We start from the raw sequence: 8,153 nt of genomic DNA on the forward strand, positions 1-8,153 counted from the left end.
GTTGCTCATCAAGAGTGTTGCTTTGAACAAAAAGTACTCACAGTTGCTTCTTATTCTCATAAGAGACACCTGGTTTACAAAGCAGGACTATCCCTCACTCATGGTGAGCAGCAACTTGAATAAGAACAGCAAACCTTCAGAGCACCAGAAGCTTCATAACAAAGCAGAGAGATAACACAGTAAATCTCCAACAATACTGGACAACAATTCTCTCTCCCCTTCTCTCCACCCCCCCCCCCCCCACCCACCCAAAAGGTTTACTTCCCGAAAGATAAACTGGGGATTACGATAGACAACTTCAAACTGAACACAAAGGTAATTTCAGATTTGCTGTGTCACGTCGGAAGTTGAAGCAACGTTAAATTAACTTTGATTGAATTTAACATGTTTAATCGTGTAATGATGCCAACTCATTGCGTTAGTTCAACTGACCTAAAATGTTTTGCTGATTTTTATTTGTAGTCAGGATTTCTTGTGTCAGTGTCCAACAATTGTCGGCAGCATTGATGGATTCTAGTTGCCCTGATCCTGCTTTTCCATGGTCACAATGTCCTGGTGAAACCTTTCATCATGTTGGTCACACCGACTACACTAGGATCAGCTGGGAAGACGTCCAAGTGCGAACGCAGAAAATGAATTTTCAACGACATGTTGCACTTCATGGTTTTTGAAGTAGATTTAAAATATGACCAGAAATTGCAAAAATAGGTTAGATCTTTTTTAAAAAGTACATGGTAGGCAAATTTTGTGATTTTTCACTATTAGGCAGCCCAAACTCCATAAAATACACCCAAAAGTATTTAAGAAGCAAAATCTTTGTGGTCCAGTGTAATCTGAAACTTTTACAATCATGAAGGTGCCACAAGAGGTCTTTTCAGGTGGATTCAACACTAAGAATGCGCCTGAAGCACAAGCGGCCCTTTAAATTGCCGTTCAGGTGGCAGCGTTTAAAGCGTAACGCTGGCCACCTGAAGGACACAGCTGCACAGGATGTGGCTCTGAGTACACGCTGGCTCCTGTCCAGTGTCAGCTGTGATCAGCACCCTGACCCTTTCAGCCAGGTGCATTCAGGTGGCTAGGGGAGCCACCGAGCTGAGCCGATTATCCCTCTCGGAGGAGTGTTACGTAGCTCACCACAAGAGTGCCTCCTGCACATTCAGGTGGCCTCAAAACAGCCGCATATTGCCTAAACATGCAGCTTTACATATGGGGCAATTGGCCACCTGAAAATGCCCAGTGACAGACTTTTCGGACACCTTCATGTCTCCAGATTTTGCAAACAATTTTAATCACAATTTTAAAGCATTTTTTTTTAGTTGTTAGATAGAAGTGCAATGAATGTTCCAGTGAACCAGTTGTGTTTAAATGGAGCACAGGAACAGAATTCCTGTCAAAATGAGTGAGGAATGGCACTATAGCGAATTTAAAGTAAAGGAACAGGGAGTTCAAAGTGAGTGAGGGAATGGGATCTTGATGAGCCAGATACCAAACAACAGGATTGTTGATTATCAGAGCTTTACTGCTCTGTTCAATATTCAAGTTTCCTTTTATGGCCATGTAATAATATAAAAATATAACATACATTATATACATTACCTTTTGTCTGCCATAAGGCAAACAAAGTCACCATGAGCATTATCCGGTGCCCCTAACAATAAGAGAAGCAAAAGTGTCCCTCAGTGTACCTGGATTCGCCTCCAGTACTTCTGCAGCCTCCATTGGCAATGTTGTGAAACAGAGGAACATTGCAATATTGACAGTAGATGGAACATAGAACAGAATAGCAGATACAGGCTCTTCAGCCCACAATGCCTGAACCAAATAGGATGTCAAATTAAAGGATGTGATTCAATTTCCTCCATATTCATATGCCTTTCTGGAAACCACAAACACTACCACTGTCTGTTACCACCACTACCTCTGGCAGACTGTTGCAGGCACTTCTCTCTTTGGCTTGGCTTCGCGGAAACCACACTTGATCTGTGCATCTCTCAAATTTCTCCGCTTCTCTCCACCCCCCCCCCCCCACCTTAAACACATGTCCTCTAGTACTTCATGTACCCTTTACCATTAGGGAAAAGAGGATGCACTTTTTTGGCCATGGTGATCAGAAGCGCTCTCCCCGAGTCACACACTGACCTGACTTAGAGGTACACCACAGTTCCACTTCACTCGATGACTGCAGAAGGTCATTGGACAGTTGATCTTTGCCAGTGCGATAGGGACAGCTAATGAACAAGGCCTTCCAGTGATCTCTATGCCCCACTAATGAGTATATTAAGTTACTCCAAAGGACATCCATGCTGTGCTTGGGGAACACCAGAGTGGAGGAAATTTAATCGATTCTTCACTCTGCACTGCTCTGGTCTCCGATCCATACCCAGCAGAGTATTATTGATGTCACAAAGACAAGCACATCAAATACTGTCCTCCATCTAATGCACACAGGCCTCTACTTTCTAATGAGTATCGTACCAGATCAATAGTCTTAACTGATCCCATGGACAGGTGTTCAGGATAAATTGCCATGCAACACTACCACAATCTCCAAATATAACAGCTACACATTAACCCAGACCTCCATCTCCCTTACATAACGACTGTGTGGGCAGGTTTGCCCAGAGTAGAGTGCACCCCATTGATACTCGAAGTGCCACATAGAAAATGCTGGAAATGCTCATCAGGCCTGCCTGCATCCGTGGAAAGAGAAACATCTATTTTTGTTTCAGATTTCCAGCATCTGTGAGGTGTTTTTTTTTAAACTTTTCCCAATGGCAGAGGAAAATACTTATTCACTATTAGTGTGGCTAGGCATTCCTGATAGAGCCAACAGCTCTCTTCGCCACACTGTTGAGCTCTGCTACAACTTACGGGCCAGGACCCTTTATCGAGGCAGAAATAAAAATGTCCCTTTTTTAGTTCAGTCTCAATAAGGGGTCCCAATTGGAAACATTGAACTGCCATTTCTCTCCAGGGTTCCTGCCTGGCCTGTTAAGTCCCTCTTGCAGCTCACGGTTTACTCTTCCTCTTTAGGAACACATCAGCCCACCGAACCCTACCCCAACCCAACTGCTGGCTGCCTAACCTGTGATGATGTATGAGAAACCACTGCAGCGGACATAGGGTGCATCACCAGGATTCTGGAGTGTTTACTCATGGACAATATCAACAACATCCAGCTACTTTGCTCCTTCATACACCAAGATGCTCTGACCCTTTTTATTCCAGTCTGGATCTGTCTGAATCAATGTTTCTGCAGAGAGCAAAATGAACTGGTTCAGCACATCAAATGTAAGAAAGAACTACATCAGTATCCCAAGGCAAATGAAAGAACCAAGCAGGAACAAAATGGCTATCTTGGTGCTCCAGTGAATCATTGATTTTCCAGTAGAGAAACATGGGTGTGCTAATCAGATATGAGGATCTCCAATGGCTGGGGCATGCGGTTAACCAGACTAGCATCATCTGCTACCCACCAGGAACCCGTGACCCATCCTGCTGTAGGAAATAAGGTGCGTGGTGGATCCTGTGAGCTGTTCATTTGCATGGGTTCATTGCTACATTACAATCTGTGTTTTCTCAGCAATAATGCAACTCAAACTTCATCTGTGATTTTTCCTGTTGTCAGTGCTTTACATCCTTCATCTTTCTTTCCCCCCCTTCTCCTCCTCCCCCCCCCAACCCCCACCCCCGACCATGCTCTGTTCTCACTGCTACCATCAGGAAAGAGGTGTAGGCACTACAAGACTTGCACACCCAGGTTCAGGAACAGCAGCTACCCCTCCACCAGACTCCAACAACAAACTCAGAATCATTTAAGGTCTCTGTCTCCCTCTCCCTCCCTCTCTCTGTATGTACTGACAATAAATCGGAATCTTCCACCCCTTCCCACCCTTTTTCTCTCTTATCCCTCAATCCCTTTTCTGCTTTCCATCACTCTTCCCCCACCCTCTCACACACAAAATACTATAGTGGCACAGAGAGTTAAATCACCCCAGCCATTGGAGATCCTCGTATCTGATTAGCACACCCATGTTTCTCCACGGGGTGGGGGGGGGTGGGTGGGAAGAAAAAAAAGTGATTCACTGGACCACCAAGATGGCCAAATTTTGTTCCTGCTTGGTTCTTTAATTTGCCTTGGGATGCTGATGTAAAGTTTTTTTTCTTACATTTGATATGCTGAACCAGTTCATTTTGCTCCCTGCAGATTCAGACAGATCCAGACTGAAATGGAGAGTCAGAAAATCTTGGTACATAAAGCAGCAAAATAGCTGGCTTTTTATAGATTTTGTCCATGAGTAAACTCCCTAGAATCCTGGTGATATTCCCTATGTCCGCTGCAATGGTTGCTCATACATCAGAAAACTAAAACCATGAGTTAAACTATTTTAGTGTTGCCATTGAATAAAAAATCCTGGACTTTTTAAATGAAGGGTTTACAATCCAAACTGTAAATTTTCCATCTTTTGACACAGATTCTTCCTTTCCTGCAAAGCATTCCCAGTGCTTTTCTTTCCATTAAGTTGGCAAATATTGCCTATAAAAATATAACAGGCAAAAATAATCTAAAACAATTTACAGAGACGTTCTACACATCAGGTCACACTGACAATCAAAAACGGTTTAGGTTTCAAACCAATGATTTTTCAGTTTACAGAGGATTCCCGCAATTGGTGCATCAGCTGCAAGGAGAGATTAAGAAAATTAGGAGTGCTCTTTTTGAACTGCAGCATTGTCCAAACTGTTAAATACTTTTTAATTTGGACCTCCCATGCATATGGGAGGAGTTATCTTGACAAAAGGGTACTTAGTACATATGTAGTGATTGGAAATTGATTTGTATCACCTTGCCTTGAGTTGCTCATATGGGATGCCTGGATTATTACAGTGGGGTTAAGGGCATACTTAGCATGGCCCTAATCCTGATGACCACCTCTGAGTGTGGCAGCATCAGGCTGTGCATAGAACCAAAGTATGAGGGTAACAAGTGACACTATGCACTGAGCTTCTATCTGTCCCAGGTGTTGCTCTGGATGTGCCTGGTCCCATTACCCAGCAATGTCCCAGTCAGATGGACCTTGCCACACCACCTATTCTTGTGGATCCTCCCCCACCACCCCCCCCCCCACACCTTTAACCACAAGTGGTCAGCACAGTACATCCTACAGACAAGGACAAAATAGTTCCCTAAGCAGACTGTCCAAGTCATCTGGCAGAATGCCTGCCTCATTGCTAGAGCACCATGGCTTGGCCTGGATCATGCCAAGAGGAGCCTTCCCAGTCAGATCCTTGTATGACAGAAAAGGCATGATGTCATCAAGATGACTGCAATGGAGATGAGATAGTCGCCCAACTTTTTGCAGTCTGCTCCGCCGTTCAATCACGATCTGATCCATTTCCACACTCAGCCCCACTGCCCAGCCTTCTCCCATAACCTTTGATGCCCTGGCTACTCCCATAACCTTTGATGCCCTGGCTAATCAATCTCTGGTTTAAATGCACCCAATGGCCTGGCCTCACAGATTCAGCATCTTCTAGCTGAAAAAAAATTCCTCCTCCACATCTCTGCTCTAAGCAGAGACAATGCTCTACAGCAACCCTACCACATTGTGATGCAGCCGGCCAGGTTGATGGAAATGGGAAAGATTATATTGCCATTAGTGTAAATGTGCTTGAAGGTAAGTGCAGACTTAATGAGCTGAAATATGGCTATTTTTAAGGCACAAGTTGAAACCCCACCACTCTTCTCTCAAAAACCTCAGGAATAACGGTCTTTAACAAAAGGACATTATTGCTTTTTAAGAACACTCGGAAATATTTCACATAGTAATACAATCACTTGCTTTTGCCATGTCCAGAGTATTTGGACATTAATGGACAGGATCCTTACCAAATACAAACGTGGTTAAATTTTCCAGGAGATAAATATATAAAAATGTTTCAATATTTATACAGATACCATGTAACAAAAACCATTTGTCTGCTGCTCAGCAACACGTGGCCCTCACACACTGTTATTAACCGGTGAGACCAACACTCTCCCTCCAACTGTTTGTCCGTTCAGTTAATTTTGGCTCCAGATGCAGCAAATGCGAACTGACACTTTAAATTCAGATCTATTCAAACCTGAGGCAGTTTGCCTTCGTTCTAATGTTTATCATTTGGAGCGAAGAGTTTTTGCTTCATGCTATCTGTAGACAAATTTCAAGATAAATTCAGCAATTCCTGAAAATAGCAAGTAATTCGCACATTTTAATGACCTATTAAAGCAGAACAATGAGCTGCTCGGCTGCAGCAAGAAAGAATTTCGGTGCATTTATACGTTGTGCGATGTCTAGGGCAATAAACATTCTCATCAGATCGAAGGAAGCTTCGCGCCCGTGAACTAATCTGTGCTTAAAGCACTTTGTGTGACGATTGGCCTCGTCTCCGCCGCTTCCAAGGGCATTACCAATCCGCATCCCCAGAGAAAATCGTGACACAGGTTCCTTTGCGGTCCTTCTCTGCCCCCGGACTGTATGCGAGCCCCCACCATCGGTTATTGTCGGCTGCAAAAGCGGCCGGGTAAAGGACACAGCCAATTCTCCAAATCGTTGGAGACTTTCATCCTCCTGTTCGTGTACCTCCCGACCACGGGGAGCCGGCTGTGCAAGCACAATTCTTGTTGTGAACCTCGTGTCCTTGGGAATCGTGGGCCCTTAATATCGGGGATAAGGCTAACGCAGGTCAAACAAGAATTCAAGGCGTGTCAGGAGCCAGACGTGAGGGCAAAGGGACCTGGAGTCATAGGACACAGAATAGGGCTCTTCTGCCCACGTCGATCTAAGTGCTCGTTTCTTCAATGTTGTGAGAGTCCACCTCCTCGCCCAGCGCGTTCCAGACTCCAAACACCCACTGGAACCCACATTCCACCCCATCAGACTCCAAACACCCACTGGAACCCACATTCCACCCCATCAGACTCCAAACACCCGCTGGAACCCACATTCCACCCCATCAGACTCCAAACACCCACTGGAACCCACATTCCACCCCATCAGACTCCAAACACCCACTGGAACCCACATTCCACCCCATCAGACTCCAAACACCCACTGGAACCCACATTCCACCCCATCAGACTCCAAACACCCACTGGAACCCACATTCCACCCCATCAGACTCCAAACACCCACTGAAACCCACATTCCACCCCATCAGACTCCAAACACCCACTGGAACCCACATTCCACCCCATCAGACTCCAAACACCCACTGGAACCCACATTCCACCCCATCAGACTCCAAACACCCACTGGAACCCACATTCCACCCCATCAGAGACTCCAAACACCCACTGGAACCCACATTCCACCCCATCAGAGACTCCAAACACCCACTGGAACCTACATTCCACCCCATTAGACTCCAAACACCCACTGGAACCCACATTCCACCCCATCAGACTTCACTTCCTACCTCTCATCTTCTCCCTCCGCCCTTCTTATTTTAGACACCCAACGGGGAAACAACTTATTGCCTTCCCAATCCATCGTGCACTTCAGTCACCCCACAACCTATTCTGGCCCAGGGAACACCCCCCCCCCCCCCCCCGCCCCAACCTATTCTCAAATCAGTAATCATACAATGTTGGAGAAACTCAGCAGGTCAAACAGCGTTTTTTTATACAGCAAAGATACATAACCAGCGTTTCGGGCTTGAGCTCTTTATCAAGGTATAGGCAAAATGTAGGTAGGATAAAATATTGATTCTGTATTTTTATCTTTGCTACATAAAGTACAATTTCTCCAGCATTACTTCAACTGCAACGTCTGCAAACGTTCGTGTTTTACTCTGTCCTGAAATAAGTCGGGGGTTCGGCGGACTGCCGAGTGGATGGTTTCGGGTCATGAAGACTCATGGAGGGTCCCGGGTGGGTACGCTGGCCATACCCAGCCAGCGGTGAGTCCCTCCGACTTCTCGTGATTCGTTCAGGATTCCAGCATCCAATTTTTTCTCTAATCTTTCTATTTCTCTCTCACCACCGGGATCCTGACCGACTAACACCTACCAGCTGGAAATCTGCCAACCGCGATCATTTCTGTCCCGCTTTCAGAGGAGGGGAGAGGGGATGTTACCATCTGACATCGATGCAATACTTCCATGTCAGTGGG

Source organism: Narcine bancroftii, chromosome 2, assembly GCF_036971445.1.
Source record: "Narcine bancroftii isolate sNarBan1 chromosome 2, sNarBan1.hap1, whole genome shotgun sequence".
Taxonomy (NCBI): domain Eukaryota; kingdom Metazoa; phylum Chordata; class Chondrichthyes; order Torpediniformes; family Narcinidae; genus Narcine; species Narcine bancroftii.